Source organism: Mya arenaria, chromosome 17 (assembly GCF_026914265.1).
Source record: "Mya arenaria isolate MELC-2E11 chromosome 17, ASM2691426v1".
Taxonomy (NCBI): domain Eukaryota; kingdom Metazoa; phylum Mollusca; class Bivalvia; order Myida; family Myidae; genus Mya; species Mya arenaria.
The window spans coordinates 30192876-30218371 of NC_069138.1; positions in this window are offsets into that span (position 1 = coordinate 30192876).

Here is a 25496-nt window from a genome sequence, read left to right on the forward strand (position 1 = left end):
AATGGCCCTCAAACTTGACTTGGGGGTTGGGCCTGATCAGTAGATGACCCCTATTGATTTAAGGGCTCAGAGGCCAAGGTCACAGTGACCTTAAAATCAAACTGGACAATTCCTGGACCTATGGTCATCGATCTTGACATGAAGGTTGGGCCTGACCAGTAGATGACCCCTCTTGACTTTTGGGGTCATCAGGTCAAGGTCACAGTAACCTTTAACGCAAAAAGTTAACAAATCTTCTCCCAGTGATATCTCAACAATGCCTGAATCTATGTCTAATAAAGGGCAAAAATGATATAATATGCAAGTTAAGAGTTTTCTTTCCTGATTAATTAAGAAGGTTAAATGGTTGGGAGCCTGTGTATAAAGTTTTAATACAATACATGATGTATTTGAATTTCAATGTCGAATAAAAAAGGGCCATAATTTGAATTAAATGCAAACTGGAGATATCTTACTTGGTTATTTAAGTATATTGGATGCTTGAGTACCATTGTATAATATCTGAATGCAACAGATCAAGTAGTTGCTGAGAAATTAACCTGTGTGTGCTTACATGCAAAACATTAACCAGAATTTCTAAGTCAAATAATAAAGGCCCATTTTTTGCATTAAATGCAAACTAGAGTTATCTAACTTCATTAATTTAGTAGGTTAGATAGTTGGGAATACATATCTAAAGTTTCAATGCAATACATTATGTATTTCATGAGTTAATGACTTTAAGTTGCAAACATGCAAAACCTTAACCAAGGTGTGACGCCGACGCCGACGCTTCGTTGAGTAGTATAGCTCTCCATATTCTTCGAAAAGTCGAACTAAAAAGGTCAAAAGGGGTGGGGCCAGGTTTGGCCCCAGGGCCATATTTTGAGCCTTGTGGTGCCTTATTCAAAATAGCAAGTGTTTGCAAAGCTGGTTCCGACAAAAAGATGTTCAAACATTCCCAATTTAAGTATACCGAACCTGTGAACCCCCAGGAATGGCCAGTAATGACCCCAGGGGCATGATTTGAACAAACATTCACAAGCAATTGTGCTGAGATGGATGCACAAACACACAAAAAGATTTTCAAACCTTTCCCAACTTAAGTTTACAAAACCTGTGAACCCTGGGCGTGGCCAGTAATGGCCCCAGGTGCATAACTTGAACAAACATTCAAAAAAGATATCAAAATTACGAAACCTTAAGGTCATAGAACCTCTATAATATTGGACAATTCTAAATAATAAAAGTAAGAGCAACGGTGAAGCTGGTCTTGAAGACTTGTATGATTTCTTTAAACGCGTTTATAATACATATATACAACCCGCAAATAAACAGTCTGGTGAATAAGGGGTAAACGTGGTTAATAATGATAAAATAAATTTTCCAAAAACATTATATCGAAAAGGCTGTAAAATCATAAAAAAATGGCAAAGGTAGTTGACTAGATAAAATAACAAATGAACACATAAAAAACTTCTGATGTACGGATGACTTAACATAACCTGCTATCGGCTTATTTTTTTTCTTACTTGTATGGGGAAATTGAAAACCTGCGTAATAAATAAAAGCCTAAAACATTCTGTCGAATCCTTTTATATAAAACATAAATATTAGGAAGATAAACATACCTATCATTTTATATATAGTATGTATGTATGCACTGTGCTGCTTGTGGAGTTTTGTGCTGTTTTTTCAAGTTTCTTGTTTGTGTTCTATGTCTTTGGCGTTTACCCTGTGCCATTAAACCTGGTTTATGTTTAAACTATTTGATACTGCGCTTGTTTCTGTAGCTTTTCGCATAAATATCCAGAGCTTGTCTCTTGACATCAGACCATATGTTTATCATAAACCACATTATTCAATATTTGAACAATAAAAAACAACTTTTCTGTTCGTCCATTGTTCTTTAACAAACTTTTGCCACTGTCTCGCGAGAAGGGCTTTGGGTGATACTTTCAAAATGTAATATGAACGTCAAATGGTTAACTGTCATTTAAAATATGTACAAAAAACCAAATTCTTTGCAACAGTTAATCAGAAATGATTTTTTTCCCCAAGTGATCAATGTATAAGACGGGGGGGGATATATCTCCACTTTTCTTTTTCTTGTTTCCGTGCGATTTACACGAATATAAATACCTCGGTATATACTCGAGTAGAACCGGTTCTTTTCAATAAAGCAAAGTTCATATTGCACACCATGCTATTAGAGCAATGTAACGGAACACTCATAGCCTCTCCTTGCCAATAGAATTACATATTGAAACCTTTGATAAAACTGTGAAGCCAATACTGCTTTATGGGGCGGAATTTGGGGCTTTGGCATAAATGATGTTTTAGAAAGAGTTCAACTTCGATTCCTCAAGTATATTTTAAAGCTCAAGCGATCTACTTCAAACTATATATGTTGATAAATGGCAATGCCGCTTTCTTTTGAAATTGAAGATAAAATGAATGCCTTCTAGGCAAACTTATTAACAAATACTGATAACAATATTAGGAAACTCTATATGTAATAGTATGTATAATTATTCAGTCAACTATAGTGGGCTAGTATTAAAAAGAAAATTCCAATGGATCCATCATCTAAATAGTATCTTAAGTAAATGTGGACAACACAATATATGGCAAAGCCAAAACTTAGTGAATCAAAAATGGCTGAAGGCAGCGGTAAAGCAAAAGTTAAATGATCTTTTTATAAATGAATGGTTAAGTATTACTGATACATCGAAGAAAGCAACATTTTACAAAATACTTAAAGCAAAATTTGGCTAAAATCAACCGATTAAAAACTTAAAATTCATAGTCAAAATTCAGAAAAAGAAACTAAACACTCCCAATTGAAACTGGAGCTGGAATAAAACGCTTCTAAATGAAAGAGTTCGTAGAAATTGCCACTAATTAGGCAATTCCAATTATTTCCGAATGAAATATTTGTTATGAAGAACCGAAGACATATTTGAAACCGTACTGTTTTCAAACTATAGAGAACCTTATGAATACTCGGAATAAAATACAGGCCCCAATTTCTCGAAACGTCTTAAACCTCTTACTAAGCCAAAACCGATTAGTAACTGGTTTAAGCCCATTCCGTAATTCCGTTCATTTCATGAAACAAGTAACGCGCTTAAGCCAATAGACTTAAACCCGTTAGCTTAACCTGCTGTTGGAGGTTTAAACGCGTTATAGATGGATTAAAAATGGCCGACATCAGACGCCGAATTCGTCGTATTCGTAACCGCATGGCTGGTTTGCCGATTCCGCGAGTTTTACATGAATTGGAGGTATTCAACCGCTATAGATTCCGGCCACACTCTATCATACAGCTTGTTGACAGGGCGTACCAATCAATGGTCCAGCAGACGAGTCGGTCAAATCCTCTCCCGTCACTTCTAAGTGTGCTTGTGACACTGCAGTTTTTGGCCACCGGCACCGACTATATAGTAGTGGGTGCTGTCCATGGGATTTCACCTTCTTCAGTATGCTGGGCGGTGAAAGGTGTCATCAAAGTATTCGCCCTGATTGGCAGTAGATGTTTAACTTCATACTTAATACTGTTTGTTAAAGCAATTTTATTGAAAAACAATATAGATGCTTTACATGCCTGTGGACATATTCAAAATATAAGCAATTTTCTTTCTTATTGCTATGATATGTTATTGACTTTACATATATTCATTTATGTATGTGACACGATGTTAACCAAATTGATTACACTGGCAATTTACAATTTATAAAGGTATATGGAGAAAGCACAGAAAGCCAGTGTGGAAAAATTGGAAGAGAAAAACACATTGTGTTCGATGACAAATGATTTGGGTTTACTCAATTTGTAATCAGAAATGCTTTATGAGGGTATTTACTTTCATTTTTTTCTCCCATGTTGATATGACATTAGAGGGGGCCCGCGCCGGGTGCGCCCTTTTTAACCCTATAGTGAATGCTGATTACCAGAATTTGATCACAAAACAATAGGTACAAGCACCAAATATGTAACTTTTTTATATTTCATGTTTAATACTAATATTGAATTTATATATTCGTTGTTAACGGTCAGTACCAACCATTATCAGAAAGGATAATTGCTGAAAATCACATGTCTAAAACTTGTTTCAATTTTAAATTCAGGCAGTTTTGTTGGTTGACCATAATTTTAATAGTATCACTGAAAAAATGAAATTGATTAATAATTTAGCTTTTTTGTTAATGGAAGATGCGTCACTGTTAAAAATAAACCCCATTTATCATACCCTGCACAACATAAACATGTCCCTTAGACCCAGTATGCAATTAAAATATATATAAAGGATACCATATATGGTATCTTGACTCCCAAGTGGAACAGGACTCCCAAGTGGAACAGGACTCCCCAGTGGAACATGACTCCCAAGTGGAACAGGACTCCCCAGTGGAACAGGACTCCCAAGTGGTGCAGGACTCCCAACTGGAGCAGGACTCCCAGGGGAACATGACTCCCAAGTGGAACATGACTCCCAAGTGGAACAGGACTCCCCAGTGGAACAGGACTCCCCAGTGGAACATGACTCCCAAGTGGAACATGACCCCCAAGTGGAACAGGACTCCCCAGTGGAACAGGACTCCCAAGTGGTGCAGGACTCCCAGGGGAACTAGCCTTACCGGAGGCACCACTGGACTGACAGTCAATTCAGGTCTTATATGTGGATCAGGGCTTAGTAATTCGGAGATGTTTGGAGAAGGAGACCTAAACTCCTCACGCATCCACAATACCACCAGTCCCCGAACCAGTTATCCTCCCTTCGAAAATAACTCGACCAGCGTTACCTGGTCATGCAGCTCTTTGAAGAACATGGGTTATTTCCTTCTGGTATGTTCATGTGAAATATCTTCTTTTCAGTTCATTTTCATTATCTTACTACTCTTTATTTTTTATTTTAAATCAGGGTTCTAGATGATGGGAGCGTTTATGTATTTTACACAGTTTAATTAATTATTTTAAGTTAGAAAAGTACCGATACTGAATAAAATGTAGAGGACGCAAAAGGATAATTATATAACATACTGCAGCTAAATATAATAGCATTTGAATATAATTTCCATATCATCATTTAAAGAAAGAAGTACATACCTCAAGTTCATGTGACCGCGTCATCTGAACTTTTAGAGTTTCAATCTTGACGACATGTAAAGCATGTTCTTTTGAGTCGATACTGTTTTGTCTCAGACGAAACTCGACTTATGTGTATTTTAAACGCATAATTGATTTTCCATTACACATTTATATTTTGTGGTACGCATACCGAAACCAAAAGTAAGAAAAGAAGTGTTTTTGTTTAGCAAATTAGGACAATTGAATTTCAATAGGCTATGAAGCTGTACTGTATTAAAGAGACGACTCATAGTCTCTAGAACAGTTATACATGTTATATTCTCACTTCTTTAGCTACATGACCTCGAAAAAAAACAAAAAAAACACTTTGAATTCTTGGGATCAGTCGACATTCTATTCAATTCACATACCGGTATACCTTTTTTACAATTTTTTTTTTTGATGTGTGTCATTATTTCAAAATACTTTGCTTGTATTAAGAGTATAGAAACAGCTTATGTGGCTTAATGTTGTGTAAAATGTTACGGAAAAGAAATGGAATGAAAAATATCTGCGTTTGTCTGGTAGTTGCTTATAGCTGGATCAAGAACAATGATGATCATTGACATAGCTGCATAATCTTCCAACTATTATTTGTAAACATTCTGCGATTAGATCAAACAAAAAATGTGATTTAGAGGTAAAAAAAGATAATGCCTTGGGCGGCAGGGGAAATAAAGTTAAAGGGGGCGAAACTTAGGGGTGGAACTTTCTGACATGCGCCCCTCCCTCAGAACCAAAAGTATATGGCATAAACCATGGGATTTCACCTTCTTCAGTATGCTGGGCGGTGAAAGGTGTCATCAAAGTATTCGCCCTGATTGGTAATAGATGTTAACTTCATACTTAATACTGTTTGTTAAAGCAATTTTATTGATTAAATAGATGCTTTACATGCCTGTGGACATATTCAAAATATAAGCAATTTTCTTTCGTATTGCTATGATATGTTATTGACTTTACATATATTAATTATGTATGTGACACGATTTTAACCAAATTGATTGCACTGGCAATTTATAATTTATAAAGGTATATGGAGAAAGCCAGTGTGGAAAAATTGGAAGAGAAAAACACATTGTGTTCGATGACAAATGATTTGGGTTTACTCAATTTGTAATCAGAAATGCTTTATGAGGGTATTTACTTTCATTTTTTCCTCCCATGTTGATATGATATTAGAGGGGGCCCGCGCCGGGTGCGCCCTTTTTAACCCTATAGTGAATGCTGATTACCAGAATTTGATCACAAAACAATAGGTACAAGCCCCAAATATGTAACTTTTTTATATTTCATGTTTAATGTTTAATACTAAAATTGAATTTATATATTCGTTGTTAACGGTCAGTACCAACCATTATCAGAAAGGATAATTGCTGAAAATCACATGTCTAAAACTTGTTTCAATTTTAAATTCAGGCAGTTTTGTTGGTTGACCATAATTTTAATAGTATCACTGAAAAAATGAAATTGATTAATAATTTAGCTTTTTTGTTAATGGAAGATGCGTCACTGTTAAAAATCAACCCCATTTATCATAACCTGCACAACATAAACATGTCCCTTAGACTCAGTGGAACATGACTCCCAAGTGGAACAGGACTCCCCAGTGGAACAGGACTCCCAAGTGGTGCAGGACTCCCCACTGGAGCAGGACTCCCAGGGGAACTAGCCTTACCGGAGGCACCACTGGACTGACAGTCAATTCAGGTCTTATATGTGGATCAGGGCTTAGTAATTCGGAGATGTTTGGAGAAGGAGACCTAAACTCCTCACGCATCCACAATACCACCAGTCCCCGAACCAGTTATCCTCCCTTCGAAAATAACTCGACCAGCGTTACCTGGTCATGCAGCTCTTTGAAGAACATGGGTTATTTCCTTCTGGTATGTCCATGTGAAATATCTTCTTTTCAGTTCATTTTCATTATCTTACTACTCTTTATTTTTTATTTTAAATCAGGGTTCTAGATGATGGGAGCGTTTATGTATTTTACACATTTTAATTAATTAATTATTTTAAGTTAGAAAAGTACCGATACTGAATAAAAATGTAGAGGACGCAAAAAGATAAGTATATAACATACTGCAGCTAAATATAATAGCATTTGAATATAATTTCCATATCATCATTTAAAGAAATAAGTACATACCTCCAGTTCATGTGACCGCGTCATCTGAACTTTTAGAGTTTCAATCTTGACGACATGTAAAGCATGTTCTTTTGAGTCGATACTGTTTTGTCTCAGACGAAACTCGACTTATATGTATTTTAAACGCATAATTGACTTTCCATTACACATTTATATTTTGTGGTACGCATACCGAAACCAAAAGTAAGAAAAGAAGTGTTTTTGTTAAGCAAAAAGGACAATTGAATTTCAATAGGCTATGAAGCTGTACTGTATTAAAGAGACGACTCGTAGTCTCTAGAACAGTTATACATGTTATATTCTCACGTCTTTAGCTACATGACCTCAGAAAAAACAAACTTTGAATTCTTGGGATCAGTCGACATTCTATTCAATTCACATACCGGTATACACCGGTATCCCTTTTGTACAATTTTTTTTTATGTATGTCATTATTTTAAAATACTTTGCTTGTATTAAGAGTATAGAAACAGCTTATGTGGCTTAATGTTATGTAAAATGTTACGGAAAAGAAATGGAATGAAAAATATCTGCGTTTGTCTGGTAGTTGCTTATAGCTGGATCAAGAACAATGATGATCATTGACATAGCTGCATAATCTTCCAACTATTATTTGTAAACATTCTGCGATTAGATCAAACAAAAAATGTGATTTAGAGATAAAAAAAAGATAATGCCTTGGGCGGCAGGGGAAATAAAGTTAATGGGGGCGAAACTTAGGGGTGGAACTTTCTGACATGCGCCCCTCCCTCAGAACCAAGAGTATATGGCATAAACCGTTCGCATGGTGATTTACGTTTACTCCCTTATGTAAAATTACTACATGTATTCGTTATCAGAAATGGTGCTTTATGGTATTTTATTTATTGATTTATACCATATTAATATGAAAAGTAAGATAAATTTATAGGGGTGGGGGCGCGCAAAATGCGCTTGTGAATGCTGATGTCCAGATATTAATCACAAAACTATAGATAGAAGCCCAAAACTTTTATATATTCCATGTTTTATTCTAAAATTAAATTTCTTTAGTCTTTGTTGTTGGTCAGTACCAACTGTTATAAACTGTTATCTTGCTGAAAAACATATATATCTAAACTTCTTTTATTATAAAATAAGGCAGTGTTGTTGACCATTATTTTAATTTATCTGATAGGAAATGATCATTGATATAGCTTTATTTTAAATTGTGGATAGGTTACCAATAAATATAAACGCTATTTTCCATATTCTGGACGACATAAACATGTCCATACGACTCAGTATGCAAGTGAAATATATATAAATCTACTGTGACGAGTAACTAGTTTCTCGCCATTCTGTGCATATTTTGATAAAGATACCGGCCTGTTTATCTAATTCATGCACACCTTCTCACACACAGGACTTGGCACAGGACTCTCCAGTGGAAAAGGACTCTCTAGTTGTGCAGGTTTTCTTAGTGGAGCAGGACTTCTTAGTGGAACAGGACTCCCCGGTGCAACAGGACTCCCCAGTGGTGCAGGACTCCCTAGTGGTGCAGGACCTCTTAGTGGAGCGAGACTTCCTAGTGGTGCAGTACTTCATAGTGGTGCAGGACTTCATAGTGGAACAAGACTCCCAAGCGGAGCTGGCCTTACTGGAGGGACCACTGGATTTCCCGAACCATTTCTCATTCCTTCGGAAAATACTTGACCAGCGACGTAACCTAGTCATGTAGCTTTTTGAAGAACATGTGCTCAGTTTTTTTGTCCTGTGAATATGCTGCTTTTGGTTCAGTGTCAGCTCCCTCTAGTTCAGTTTACTTTTTCTGCTTTTGATATCACCAGTTGATTTCCAAATGCGTCCATTTGTGTTTACCCTGAGCTTAAAATGTTATAAAATATTCCTTGTTTTATCGAGTCTCAAGCTGTCTAATTTTCGTGAATATTCTTTTATCAACTCTTCTTCGTGTTACTTCGTGCTCGTCTTATCGTGTTCATGTCGTGGCTTTCAAAAATTATATAAACTTAATCCAATGGTACCTTAATGCCATTTAACGTACGGCAGTCCTTGATCAAGCATGATTTAATAATTTATACTTCAAATTTTGTACCCTAGAATCGCGGAAGATAGATTCGAACGTGTAATGTTTTTTGAGTTGTATTTGTAAAGTGTTATTTAGTATTTTTCTTTGCTGAATTTTTACTTATATTTTTGTACTATACGTTTCAAAACTAGCACAAAAGATGAACAAAACGTTTATTCAATGTAATATACATGCACTTTAAACATTTGGTTTCATTATTATTGATTTAACCCAAATGAAGTTCTTAACCAATGAAAGGAAGTTGATCATTTTAGCAATGCAATTAATGTAAAAAAAAATTCCAGATTAAAGTTTTATCAGCGAGGAAAACCGGTGGAACTAAAGACACGGATGGTTATGTGAAGACTCTTAGTGGGAATTAGTTGCCAAGACGAACAACTCTTGTAAACTTTGTAAATACATGTACCAGGTACGGTAAACATTTGCTATCCTTGGTCCAGATTTATCCTAGATGGAGTTCTCGACCAGTTAGAGGAAGACACTCAATTTCAAAGTTTACTTCTCCAGATCCAGATGATAGTATCATTAGTGAAGAATATTGGTGGCGATGAGGCCGAGGGTGATGATGTAAACAATTTGGCAATAAGCTGCAATGTGTGGTCATGTGCATCTCGAAACCCGCCTAAGCCTAGCATCCAATTGTATTAGATTGGATAATTAATTAATAAACATGAGGTGATGGACAGAAAAAGATTAATGTGTATATTTAATTATATTAAGACGTTTCTGATGTTGTTAGACTTTGTGTCAAACGCATTTGCTTTTTGTGCAATCTATATCACTGTTGTAAAACCGATCATGTTGAAAGAAAAAAGGCAATAAAATATGTTTAAATCAAATCAATTATATTAATAGTATAAGATACAAAATTTAAATTTGTTTTCATGTCGGTTTTTCGTTTTTAAAAAGCTGGAAACGACTTTCACTGGTGGACGTTTTAAATAGTAAGGAGAAATAAAACCAGGTGCGTGGGTTTTGTGGAGCCTACTACCAGTTTCAGTTATAAGCGTGGGTATTTCATTTACAACAAGTAATTTGCGGCGCAGGTCCCTTGTAAACAGGGCCTGGTTCCACAAAAATACACCAAAGTTGAATAACAAATTAAGAAAGACTAATCTGTTTCATGATTGGTATGCTTTTAAAACTGTCGGGGGGAGTTTTTCCATAGGATTTCAGGCCGAAACTTGATCTATGTTTTAGGTTGTGAAAAGGTCCTGGGATCTTCTGATGATATAAGGTATTCGCAAAATAAAATGCGACCTCAACTCCCCTCGATCACTCAAAACCGCCAGTTCTACAAGCCAGTTTTCATCCCTCCGGGAAACACTTAACCAGTGAAGAAACCTGGACAACACAAAAGTCGACCTTAACTTTCCTCCATCCCTCAAAACCGCCAGTTCTACAAGCCAGTTTTCATCCCTCCGGAAAAACACTTGACCAGTGAAGAAACCTGGTCATGCATTCGTTTGAAGAACATGAGCTATTTCCTTCATGGGATCTTCTAATGATTTAAGATAATTGCCAAATGAAAGGCTGTGTATCTTATCGCTGTAATCGCTGTATTATATTAGTTTTCATGCCGTTGATTAGTGTTGACATTCATTTCAAGTTGTAAAAATGACTGAAATCTATAAGGACTGCCCTTCAAGCAATAATATATTTCACATCAATTAGCTATGCATTACCAAACCAAGAGCTTGTGCTCTTCCACATAATACTAAAACCCTCGCCGGAAAAATATCCACCGAATGATCCTTTCATATATATAAAACTGCTTGAGTTTATTATGCCACTATATGGCAAGGTATAGTGTATTCCTATCAAATTAAGTAGTCCAAATATCATTGTCTTAAAAGTAGTAGTTTGGTCTTATGAAAACTTGTAGACCCAATTACTCGACCAGCTGTCTTAACACATTAATGCTGTGTAATAAACAAACAAAAAGTGCTGATTATCATCCAGTAAGTGCCATTGAATTTCAATACAAAAAAACGTAAAGAATTAAAAAAAAATAATGATCAAAATATATAACATTGCTTCTTTTGTAGACGAACATGAAAGTACACAATGCAAGCTTAGTAACTCGTCTGAAAGACTGGAGAGGGCATTTTCAAAGAAGTATCTGAATAGTAAATAACTTATGACTGAAAACATTAAGAACATGAAGACTATGTATGTCTGTGAATTGCATTGTTTAATATATTTATATTTAAACCATTTGAAATGAGAATTGTGGTTTAAGCGAAACAGGACGACCCGAGATTGAAGTAGCAACAAAAATAAATCAAACACGTCTTACTGTACAAATTCCAGTTCTTTTTCTTACCTGAGGAGAAGCAGATTTTACCTGCAGTGCAAATAAACAGGTATATAGGTTATCTTTAAGACCTTTTTCGGCGGCTACAATAAAGGATGGAACATGCTTATGGAGGCTATTCGCTGCCAAAAGTCCAGACGTGTACTTCCCATAATGTGTTTCTTAATCGTACAAAATATCTCTTACATTTGTCAATGTAGACGTGCTATTTGTTGTTTCTATTCGTCAGTTTTTCCGTAATGATTTGACATTTGTTATTATAGTAGTCAAAATGTATATTTGTCAGATCTACCCTATATAAACTCACTAAAACATAGATCGTATAACTTGCCTTTAACAATAATTTATGATGATGTAATTTAGAAAGCCGAATCATGCACATGTAAAACTGCAACCCTACAGTCGACACTCGCATTCGTAAAATGAACATTTTTTTGCAGTCCAGGTTAACAAAAGTGGATTGACAAGTTCAAAATTACAAGGTTAGACGATTTCGCCTATACCTTATATGGTAAATGTCACGGAAAGAAACGAAGGTGAATGGGCGGAGCTAACGAATCGGATTTTCTTTCCTTTATTTTCGTCGAATCAAGCAAGGGAGATAACATCTTCGCCTACTTTCTGTAAATTCCCGGTTGTACCACAGTCTACAATTTCACGAACATGTAAATATTTGCTCAATTACACTTACATACAAACATGTACACACTACTGTTGATAAAGACTTTGTTAGTGTACATATTAAGATCATTGATATAATGGTTTGGATAATGAGTGTATATAAGTTAAAGATCTACATCATCTGGTCATGTAAGTTGTATTGTACTAAGACCAGATGATGTAGATCTTAACTACATGTCGTTCACAAAATCATTCGTCGCAATTAAAGTGGTATGAATAGTGAAATAATGATCAATAATTTTATAATATATATTTACATTATTTCTATTTGTTTATCTAACTGTTATTGCTTAAGCATGATATCTGCATTCTCGTGTACACACTAGAGCGATGATGCTATGTGTACAACAGTTTGTTTCATCATTGTCAAACCTCCGATAAATGAGAATGGATCTCTGTGACTAGGAAGATAAAGACTAATGTTTTTTAATAGCAAAGTCTCAATACAGTAGATCCCCCAAACAAGAGTTTTATGCTATCTAGACTAATACCAAGGAATTGAGTTAATGATTGTAAAAAAAACGCTAAATTTTAAAGCTGCACCCTCATTGACTGCTTTGGCAACTTTTTTTTCATTGTCTTGGAATGAGCCAATTTTTGTGGAAATTTCAGGGAAAAGGTGATAAAAGACTGCTGACAACAGATTAGATCACAGGTTTTCATATTTACATTCACAAATGGAAGTCCATTTCTGAGTCCATGGAAGGGCAAAAATAGTCCTTAGTTCTGCTGCTGTCGATGGAACCCTTGTAGTACTACACTGACCCTCACTGCTGCTCACTGTAGCAGGCCTTGATGGGTTTTTACCAACGAGTACACCAACAGCTTTTAATAGTTCTGTAACTTTATTTAAACCGGCCATGGCAACAGCTAAAATTAAATTGTATGTTAGATGATTTGTCAGCCATGTTTGGCACTTCCAACAGCAAGCCAACAGTCTTGCTGTTGGGCAAGCTCTTTAACGACACAGTTGAGGTGTTGCCTGCGGAACAAAAGGTACGGTTCAAATCCTAGTCCGAGCACTCCCTCTTTATTTCACAATAAAAACTAAAATTAACTTTATCTTTTATTTTATTTTGACGATCAGTGTTCCTAAATTGGTTATAAATCACCATACTATTTAGTCAATTGCAGTTGGGTGTATCTGAGCTGGGCTCACGGACCCAGATTTATACTGCCACTGTCAGTTTTTTTTAACTGATATACCCAAGCAAGCAAGAACTGTTTATTTATTGTATTTACAAGTGGACCATGTGCGGGTCAGGTCGTTCCGTTGGGGGGGGGGGGGCTGTAGGGCCTGCCCCCCCCCCACCCAGTTGGCACGCATGTAAACTTAAAGGTTATTTTTTTTGTCAATATTTCTCAGAAAAAAAGTACTTAATAACGCCATTATGCACCAATTCAGACTTAAAATATTCTAGGGGGCAGTACCCCTTAACCCCACTTCCCACATTTTAAACATATTAATGTCATGCCCACTAGAGGGATCATGTCCAAAAAGTAGTCCCCTAAGTAACGCCCGTCTAACGCAAGTCCCTGTTCAAAACCTGCTCCAGCAAACCCACGAAACTTTTGATGGACATCATAATGATATCCACCTAGTTGTGTCTGATGTTATACATTTACTATCTTAATAAGCATGTATGGTGTAAACGTGTTATTTCAATAAATCATTGAAACAAAATATCCATGTGGATGGAAGAACAGCCCTCCAACCCACTTGTGTCCCCCAGTTATGAATTACGAAATTTCCACTGTGAACCATAACAATCAAGTGGGGGATTTCAATAACATGAAAAAATAGATAACGTGAGTCTTAGATAAGAAAAACAAACGTGCGATTTTTCCCCTCCAAAAGGGCTAGGGCCGCTTCACCTAAATGTGAAAAAAAGCCCTGACTGTTGTGGGTGGGGTATAAAAGGTAGCAGCAATTTATAATTGTTTATTAGCAATAAATGAAATTGCATCTATTTGATTTGTACAAACTATTACTACTGTACTCTATTAGACTTACCTTGTCCTTCGAATGAGAAACTCTTTTCAAGCTTGAAAATATATAAAATATTTGAAGAAGACCGCCGCGTAGTGGCTCTCTGTTAGACTTACCTTGTCCTTCGAATGAGAAACTCTTTTCAAGCTTGAAAATATATAAAATATTTGAAGAAGACCGCCGCGTAGTAGCTCTCTATTAGACTTACCTTGTCCTTCGAATGAGAAACTCTTTTCAAGCTTGAAAATATATAAAATATTTGAAGAAGACCGCCGCGTAGTAGCTTGGTTTTATTTTCGGTAACGAAAATGTATACAGACATTTAGAACCACGACCAATACGGACCAGACACTTCGGACCTTGCTCAGGGCACTTCGGACCATGATGTTAAATTCTAGTTTAGGTCCAGTTTTTTATCGTTATTGACTTAATCATTAAAATACTTTATTAATTACTTATAAAATAATATTCGTTACAGTATAATGTACGAATTTTATGAAGTTTTAATCTTAGTGTATTTTATCCATACAGTTCCAGCTATCAGGAAATTAACCTTTGGGGCATCTTAGTGAATAATTTCAACTTAGTGAAAATTTATATTTTTCTTCGTAATTTTTAAATTATCTTATATTACTTGCAATCTAAAACATTGCAAAAGGCAAGAAAGTGTCCTCTTATGGTATAATTTAAAATAGTGTTTATAGTAATATAAAGCTGCACTCTCACAGATTGACAGTTTTGACAACCTTTTTTTGTCCCAGACTCGGCTGATTTTGGCAGCAATGCTTTCTATACAAATAATAAGATGACTCACAATAAAACAGATCTAAATTGTTTGGAAAACTGCCGACATTTTTCATTTTCCTTAAAACGTTACTGTAGTATCACTTTTAGCCATAATATCAATTTGCGAACGTAAAACTGGAAAACTGTATCTGATCTTTTGTCAGCAGTCTTATACCACTGGTGTCCAGAGATTTACGCAAATATTGGCTCATTCCAAAACAAATAATAAAAATAGTTGTCAATACGGTCAATCTGTGAGAGTGCAGCTTTAAAAGAAAAATAAGGCAATGGGACTTTTCATTCTTGAAGTATAATTTAATGCTAATGACTTACATTTTGTAATGTTTGAGTCAAGTATCATTTTGCATACATCTCATTTCATGTCATATGTGCGTATTAATTATTATTATATATACAAAAACATGTTGTAATATCATATATATTATTTTATTCGGCATGAAATAATTTATAATCCATCCTGTTTCCAAATCATAGTCCATAGTTTCATAATATAGATGATTCGTAATGTCCATAATAAGGTTCGCAATGTCCATGGTCCAAAGTATCCATATTTGGTTTAAATAGAGCCGAGTGATAGCGGATATTTCTGAAAGACGTAAGGAGTTAAGACATAGTTAAGGCGGAGCTATCTATAAATTGAATTAAATTCATGTCGTTAACATGTTCAACTGCGAATGAAAAGTCACCACCATACAATGTACTTTGTAGAACTACGAACTGAAATCTGTTTTCTACACACCGCAATGTAAAACTCGGCATGTGACTTTCACAACTTTATAAACACGACTGAATCGTCTGTTGAAAAGATGCAACGAGAATAAAACTCCATTCGGTACAATGAAAAATGAAAATCTGCAGTGTAAAATGTAAAAATACAACCGATGAGTTGGCGGTTGTAAAATGTAAATTGGTAAATCATCAATGTTACAAACCTAAAATACACACATACACGTCTGGACTTTGGGCAACGAATGGCCTCCATACATGCTATCCGATGTTGCTTGCTAAGTAAGAGAGTCCTCGCTGTAGAACCCACGTGACTTATTGGTTTAATGTATGGCAAATATTTAAAATAATATCTAGATTTAATTAGGCCACACAAAAGTATTAATAATTTGTTCGACGAATTTACCGATGTTAAAAATAAAAAAATGACCGAACTTTAACCTGCAATGTCGATTTCGCATTTTTATTGATGGTATACATTTTTCGCGAGCATACATTTCTCATGTACGGACAAAAGCAGGTCCGGGTAACAGCATAAAGCCGATATTGATTTTAAATAGTTTTTGCTGAACGCACAATTATTCGTTTCCGGTAATAATATTCAGTTTAATATAATCAAAACCTTTACAGTTATAACAGAGATCAATTTTTTGCAGTTAAAAAGCATTTCTTTACATTATTGGGTGCTAAATTGGGCAAGACTTATGTATGTTTTGTTTGACTTTCGCTCGCCTCTGATTTGTCCTAAATTAAGAAAGAAATATGTTCTCGAAAAATCCGAACAACAAATGATCAGCTTGATCAGTTTGTTTTTTTAAAGATGACTTTGTAAGTTATGGAATATTTTTGTACTGAAAGGACCAAACAAAAACCTATTTAAGAGATAAAAATGTTTATAAAGACGTTTTGGTCATAAACGTTCGCTTCTAATCAGGGCTTGAATTTGTAACTACTGGACTTACCCTTGTTTCTCTCGAAACTGACATCAGGAACTATGTCTAAATGATTATGTTGGTCGATATCCATTAGTCTCTCCGTCTGCCCTCTTTAGTTGTTTTGTTTCTTTTCGTTGTTTGTTCATAGCTTTGTCGTTGCTGAATATTCCTTCTTCATTTCAGAACAATTTTGCTCGGTTTAGGCCACACCAAATTTATTTCTAGGTCATCGGATTTCCCGCATGCATTTTTGTTTTAAAATAAAACCTTTTTCTTCACATTGCCCCCCCCCCCCCCCCCCCCCCCGCCCGCATCATTAAACAAATATAAAAACAAAACATTTGTCGAAGCAGGCATTTTCCAGTCGTCTCAAACAGAAATCAACCCGCTATTTATCACATCAGTGTAGATGTTGTATAACCTATAAGCGATTAGCCGCACATTGTTCTTTATCCAAAAACGTTTGAAAAGAAAAGCTTATAACAACACTCTCACAACCTGGCATTTTCTTTTTAAGATTTGTCCAAACAACAGTTGATTTTGCTATTAATCCCTTGAATGAATGAATGAATGAATGAATGAATGAAAGTCTTTATTTACAGAGGGTAACCCAATTAGTGTAAACTAATCTTCCTTGGGGCCCTCTAAAGCAATATTTACATACATACAAATACATAATTATATAGCAATATAACAATCAGCATAACAAATTCAAAGTTAGCATTATTCATAAACATGATCAACATGATAACAATGTTACACAACAACATAATACATACATATGGCGGCAGAGGTTTAACTTACAGACTTACATATGGCCATATTTACAATTTTAGCTTTATGACTGTTGATTCGAATTAATCCACTTAGTATAATTTACTGTAAAACTTTTAATACTTTCGCTCTGTCTTATTTCATTTGGAATGTTATTCCATACTTTTACCCCAGAGTACGACATACTCCCTTTAAAAAGTTCTATATTTGGTTTGGGTATTAAAAAATCCGATTTATTTGAAGAACGTAAATGATTTGGACGCCTGACATTGTAATTGAACATATTTTGAATATATGACGGGACTGCATTTTGCGATACCCTGTACATAAATTTGGCTTTATGAAGTGAAACCCTCTGTTCAATATTAAGAGAATTAATTATATTCAAAGCCTCGCTTAAAGTGGTATATTGTTCACCTAGAATGATACGACATGCTCTTCGTTGTAATCGCACTAAAACCTGGATATTTGATTGTTTTGTACTACCCCAAATGATACTACAATAGTCAAGATGTGGTTGGACATAGGCTTTGTAAAACATTATTCTATAATTAACAGGAATAAATACTTTAATTCTTGATAATAGCCACAAATTACTTGATATTTTCTTCCTAAGAAATTTTATATGCGTATCCCATTTAAGGTTTTCATTTATATATATGCCAAGAATTTTATCACCTGTTGTGATTTCCAGATTTAAGTCTTTATATTTCAAATTTAGAGGTTGATTAACTAATTTTGTCCGCTTCTGGGGTGTCGTTATCAATATTACTTTTGTTTTTGAAGCATTTAATACCATACCATTGTTTAGACACCATGTACTGACGTTATTCAAAGCAGCTTGTAAATTCATTTCAACTTCAAATTTAGATTTATTTGTGTCATATATTGTAGTATCATCTGCATACATATCAACGTTTGAAACAGTATCCTGTACATACATAGGCAAGTCATTTATGAATAAAATAAATAAAAGAGGCCCTAGTATAGACCCTTGCGGGACCCCGCATGTCGTAATTTGCTTATCAGAGAGAACACCGTTTAAGTTCACCGCTTGAGTTCTATTTGTAAGATAAGACTTGAACCATTTAATAGTATTATCTCCACATTTGTAAATTTGTAATTTTTTTAATAGTATTTCGTGGGAACATAAATCGAATGCTTTAGAAAAATCTAACATAACAACGCCTACAAATTCTCCATCATTTAAAGCTGTTAACCATTTATCTATCATAAATACTAATGCGGTTTCGCAGCTATGTTTTTTTCTAAATCCACTTTGGGATTTACATAATAATTTATAATGATTAAGGTAATTAACAAATGAATCATGCACATGTTTTTCAATCAATTTTGAAAGAGTAGGTAAAATTGATATTGGCCTATAGTTATTTACATCATTTGATGAACCTTTTTTAAATAAAGGATTAACTTTGGCGCATTTCCATTCATCTGGGAAAACACCTTGTTTTATACTACAATTTATAACATACGTAAGACTATTTGATATAACATCGGCTGATAATTTTAAAAGTGTTGGCCCTATTTGGTCAAGTCCTGTAGCTTTGGATACATCTAAATTATTTAACATTTTACGCGTTTGGGATTCCGTAATCAGAGGAATGTGAAAATATATATGATCAGGAACTTTTGTTTTTACAAAATCATTTACTTTATTAAAATTTGAAGTTGGAATAGGTTCTTTTAAGTTAGCTGCTACGTTTACAAAAAAGTTATTAAAAGTATTTGCAATATCTTGGTTATCAGTAATATCTATTCCATCTTTATGAATGTTTTTTATTAAATTACAGTTGTTTGTCTTTTTTGTAGACGCACCATGTTCTTTAAATATTTTCCAAACTGTTTTAGGGTCTGATTTTCCTTCCTCAATTTTTCTTTTATAAGATTCTTTTTTAGAATTATCTATCAATGTACAAACTTTATTTCTTGAAACTCTGTAGTTATCCATATCATTTTTAGCCTTAAATTTATCACGTTTTTTAATTTCATCTAAAATATCAGGTGTAAACCAATCTGGTTGTTTTATGTGTTTAACTCTGTGAATTCTAATTGGGACGTGATTATCTACAATCCTATTTTGGGCACGCTTACATTACATATATTTTGATCACAATTAGTATAAATGTGGTCTATTAAAGTTTTTGAAGTTGAAGATTCACGCGTCGGCTGCTTAATTAACTGTTTTAATCCTAGTGATAAAATATAGCTAGACCATTCATCATTTATTTCGGAATTTAATAAATCTCGATTTATATCGCCTAAAATTATTATTTCTTTTTCTTCAAGTTGAACATTTTCTATATGAGTGTCAAATATTTCTTTCCATGCAACTTTAGATTCTGGATGCCTGTAAAGTGAACCAATTAAAAAAGATTTACATTTTGTTGGCATAATTTCTAACCAAATTATTTCTATATCATCTCCTTCTAAATCTAATCGTCGTATGCAATTTACGTTTTGTTTTACATATACTGCCAAACCTCCACCGCCATTGAATAAACGGTCGCGACGAAGAGGTACTTGATATCGATCTATATGAAATGTTTCAGTTTTATGGTTTTCATTGAATTTCGTTTCACTTATACCCATTATATCTATTTTGTTTTTCTTAGATGTTAGCATTAATTGTAATTCATCAAATTTAGAAGACAGTCCAGCTACGTTTAAATGACCGATGGTTAAACCTTTTTTATTATTTAATCCTAAATTAGTTAAATTCATGTGTTCCGAAATATTTAAGATAGTAGCGTTAGAGTTTTGAACGTCATTGTCATCGTTTATATTATATATACATGTATTCATATTATCATTTAAACAGCTTTTACTCTGGGAAAATAAGTCACAGTTACAGTTAGTTCCATTGCATGTGTCACAAATGTTTTGCAGAGTTGCGAAATAATTTGCACTTTCTATGCCACAGGAAACGGCTTCTTTGCCGAATTCCTAATTCCAACATTTGTCAGATTTATGGCCAATCAGACCGCAATACCAGCACGTTATTGGTTGTTTGTGTCTACATTCGTGAGTCTGGTGGTTGCTTTCAAAACAATTTAAACATCGATCATCGTCCATTCTTGTACTGCCAGTTCGCCTAACATTTCGATTACCACGGTAGTTATTTGCCGCACGTGGTGGATATACACATTTCGTAAAGTCATAAACTATGTGAATGACTTCATTGATTGTTCCCAGAATCCGTTTGATCCCCGAATTTGACGGATGAATATGGTCAGTGAAATTATAGAAACGCATAATGAGTTGTCCGTTTCTATCGTAAAACGACCTAAAATTATCCACATATTCGATTCCATGATGTAATGTTAACCGTTCGATGATCATGTTGACAGCTGTAACGTCAACATCCCCTCGCGGTGCCAACTTTGAAAGAATAACTTTGATATTTGGATTTCGAGATTTAATCATGGCTATCAGTTGATCATACTATTCTTCTAGAAGATCGTGATCCGCATTTCCAGAAATATCGTTTCCTCCGATGTAAATGAGAATGCATTCAAAGTTCATAATATCGAATAATTCAATATCTCTAAGTAATGTTTTCACAGTGGCTCCTGAAACAGAATGTTTGTGTACGTAGGAATGTAAACCCTTCATATTTATTCTGTTGAAAATTGAATCACCCATTAAAAGAATCTTTTTATTTGGTGATTGAGAGTGGTCTCGTGTAGGACTTCTGAATTGGTCGTGTCGTCTTGTAGGTGCGGTTTCATCACACACAGGCGGCAGGTCATGGTAACATGTTCCAGGGTCGGAGCTTGGTCTATTAATCACCACTTCAATTTTGCGTGCCTGATTGTGATAAGTGGCCATTTTCAAAGACGGTTTTTCCGCCGTTTGTATTTTCTGTGTCAATTTAACAGTTTTGCTTCCATTATTCTTTCGCTGAGTTGTGTTTTGCTGTTGGTTATTTTGCAAGCAGGTTTCGTTCCCTGTCAAGATCTGACTATAAGTTTTTGTTTTTTTTCCAAGTTCGGAGTTTTCACCTTCTGTCGTATCCGATATATTGTGAGCACATCCAATTTGAGGCATAGTAGCAGATTTCTCGATCAAAGAGTCTATTTTCAAGTTGCATTGTTCCACTTGACCCTGTAGGTTTAAACTCACTTGCTGCAACAAATGAATTTGACTTTTTATTTCCTTCAATAGCATTTGATTCTGTAACCCTTGTTCATATGTTATGTCATTTCGTGTCAAATTTCCATCACATAGTCTTTTGTGTACAGGTGTCGATGTCTGATTTAGAGGCAGTTCTTTGTTTGTTTCATGAAACGAAAGTCCTTGGTCAGAGTTTGTTTTCGAGGTTACAGGTGTCGATACACCAGTCAGTAGCGATTGACTATTTTCAGGATACACATTACAGTTGTGTGGCAAACTGATTAATGGCGAGGAGTTCAGAGATGTAAAGTCCTGTCTCGTTTTTGAAACCACCATACGCGATGTCGGAATAATTAATAACGACTGGCTAGCCTCTGAAGAGAAAGATTCGTCATGGATAGTAGCATCATCTTGTTGCTCATATTTGCTTTGAGATTGGGACATAGTGTAATTCAGCTTAGAATTGTCATCGGTAGTGGCATAACTGTTTTTACTGTTGCTGCTATGTCGCCAAAAGTTGAAAGATACGTCTTCGTCTATCTTTTCCATGATGTCAGTAGTAAACAATCTCAGTATTGTTGTGATCTTTAAATAGAACCAGGCATAAAGAGCCTTCTATGAATTTGTACAATTAAACGTTACGTTCGTTCACATTAACTAGACGTTTCGTAGACATTAAATTACCACACTTTCAAATATCCGGATAGATCATAAGAAATTAAATGTATTTATTCCGCAAAATGTTTTGCACTTCCTTGCTAGTTACGAAATAAACTCCAAGTGACCCACTAAGAGTGGACTAATGTCTTTCACACTGGCAGGATGGGCGCGAAGCATAAAGCACAAAGAAGTTCTTTATTCATGAGCTGATTTTATGTATAACTGATACACTTTCAATTAGTTTTTTCCTCAAATATCAACTTTTTAATAACACAGTTAATCCAAAGGATAAATATTATAAAACTATGAATTAGTATCTCCAATTTCGTATAATTTTCGCAATAGAAAGCCTCAGATAATCCGTAAATCCGTAGATAATTAACATAAGTCCGGAGCTCAAAAATTCACGTCCGCACTCGTTGAAGGGTATGGATTGTCATGAACTTAAGTAACACAAAATAATTTACAATATTACAGATATCAGTTATTCAGAATATTGAACTTTTCATTTTTGTACTTGGACACATGTACGGTCGGGTTGGGGACGGTATAAGATTTTATTAGATGTTATTCATACTAAAGTGCAGATAATATAGGAAAAGAATAACGCAGAAATTAAGAATTCGGCGCTTCAGTCATTTACAGTTAAAGGATTTTATTATACCTACTAAATACATTTTTACACTATATTCAAATGCATTTGAACTTCACAAGCGAACGGCTTAAACATGAAAAAAACAGTGTTCCCTCGATTCTCATTTATGCATCTGCGTGAATTACCTACGGAAAGGCAAGTCAGAATGTCAGGAAATATTTTAAATGTACCTGTTGATGTGAACAGCACAATGAAAGTATTACACCACGAATGTTAGAACAACGTCAGATAATAATGCTGAAATTAAAGCGTCGATTATCATACAAACATCATGTTGCATTTGGAAATAACCTTCCAAATAAAGTTTTCACTAGATATAAATGGTTAGTAGAAAACAGTGCACTTTTCATGAATGAAGGTATTGTTGTTTATGAAAACTGGCTACAGCGTACAGGTAAACAAAGTACATTTGCAGCAAACGTTGACTGCAATGTATCTGATGACCAAAATGGTAGTGCAAATAATGCCAGTGCGACTGATAGATGGACAGGAGATGAAAACTTTGCAGAAAGACCAAACGGAAACCTAGACACAATTTTTAAAGGCAGCTGAATTGATAAGATTTCAGCCAAATACAAAGTGTTGCCCCTTGAGAAAAAGAATTATCCAAAGTTCATTCAATGATTACCACTCGGAGGCATCGTCGTTCCCTACCATTAACTGTAAGATAATAATAAGTACCAATCTTACTTTTCTTTATCTTATCAAATTTCATTTTAAACTTTATTCTGCAGCAAAATAATCTGTATCTAATAATCTATAAACACACACAAAATGATGCTTTTCAACATATCAAACAAACCAGGTCAAACCCTGTTTCGATAGCTGGTGATTTTCTTTAACCTGTTTGGTGACAAACTTGGTATACAAAATGATGGCTTCCATGTTGAGAACAATTAAAGGTTCTCCACCTTACTGGGACAACGCGAAGCATGATGCATTTGGAATGATTGGTCAGTTGGGCTTTCCAACATTGTTTTGCTCATTTTCAGCTGCAGAGACTAAATGGGAACATTTGCTGTGCTCACTGTCAAAACTTGTACAGGGCACTGACCTTACAGATTTTTAAAATCGTAGTTGGCAAATCAAAATGCTTGCTAATCAAATCAAACCCTGTACCATGTGCAAGATATTTTCAATTTCGTGTCCACTGTTTCATTAAACAATATATTCTCTTGCATAAAACAAATTCAATTGGTAGAGTAGTTGAAATTTCTACCGGATTGAATTTCAGCAGAGGTTCTCCTCATGTACATATGTCGATATGGGTAAAGAATGCTCCCGTGCATGGGACTGCATCAAATACAGAGGTAGCGTAACTTGTTCACAAATATTGCAATTGTACCAAACCAAAGATGAGTCGATGCCTACACTGAACAATTACCAAACGTACAGACATGCAGAAAGATGGGGAAAGATGTATGCCACTTCCACCTATGCCTGCAAACAGTCTTCCTGAAACCTTTAACCGGCTCCCAATGTTCCGAAGAAAACAAACCATGAATGAGTCCCAAAAAATAAAGATGCACTATTATAAAAAAGAATAAGATTTAATTCATGTTTTAATATAATAAAATGGATAAAATAATGTCGAAAACAAAAGATTTGATGGAGGATACCGAGTTTAATTTGAAAGAAATGTGCGGAAAACACGGAATGGCTACCTTATGAGACAATAGTTTATTGCACTAAATATATTAGCATTCACCAATCATTGAATATTTTTGCATTTTAAGCTAAAAATACTCGGTTATAATATTATTAATAGTGATTAATATTTTCCATAAATGCTTTATTAAGTAAGCTTTTGAGGTTGTAACACTCGAAATTAATGTTTGTTTCACATTTGTGTGTAATGATTTTGAATAAGAATGCCACTTTAAAATACATTTTAGAACAGTTCGGAATTTCCAATGAGGAATATTTGCTGGCAATAAGGTCAAACCTCAAACGAAGAACAGTTTTTCATTGAACAGAGTGTCAGAATCGAGAATAACCAGTTACAACTAGAACTGTAAGCCATAGGCTAACGAATACCCCCCACCCCTCCATGTCTAGGTTGTTTGCCCTGGAGTTAGGCCGGACAAAGCTAATTTTGCCTACAAGGGGAGATAACTCCAGTCAGGGTCATGTGACCTGTACCAAATTCACAGAGGCGAAAGTTTACAACATGGCCATTAATTTCTGAAAGTTTGATAAAGATTTGTTGAATAATAACAAAGATGAATCCCGGACAGGGCTTATTTTGCCTACTTTAACACATCAAGGGGAGATAACTCTGGTCAGGGTCATGTGACCCGTACCAATTTCACAGAGGCGCAAGTTTACATCATGGCCATTAATATCTGAAAGTTTGAAAAAGATTTGTTCAATAACGACAAAGATGAATCCCGGACAAAAAAAAAACGGACGGACAGACGGACGGACAACCCGATTCCAGTATCCCCCCCCCCCAAACTTTGTTTTGGGGGGTATAACAAGGTGTTA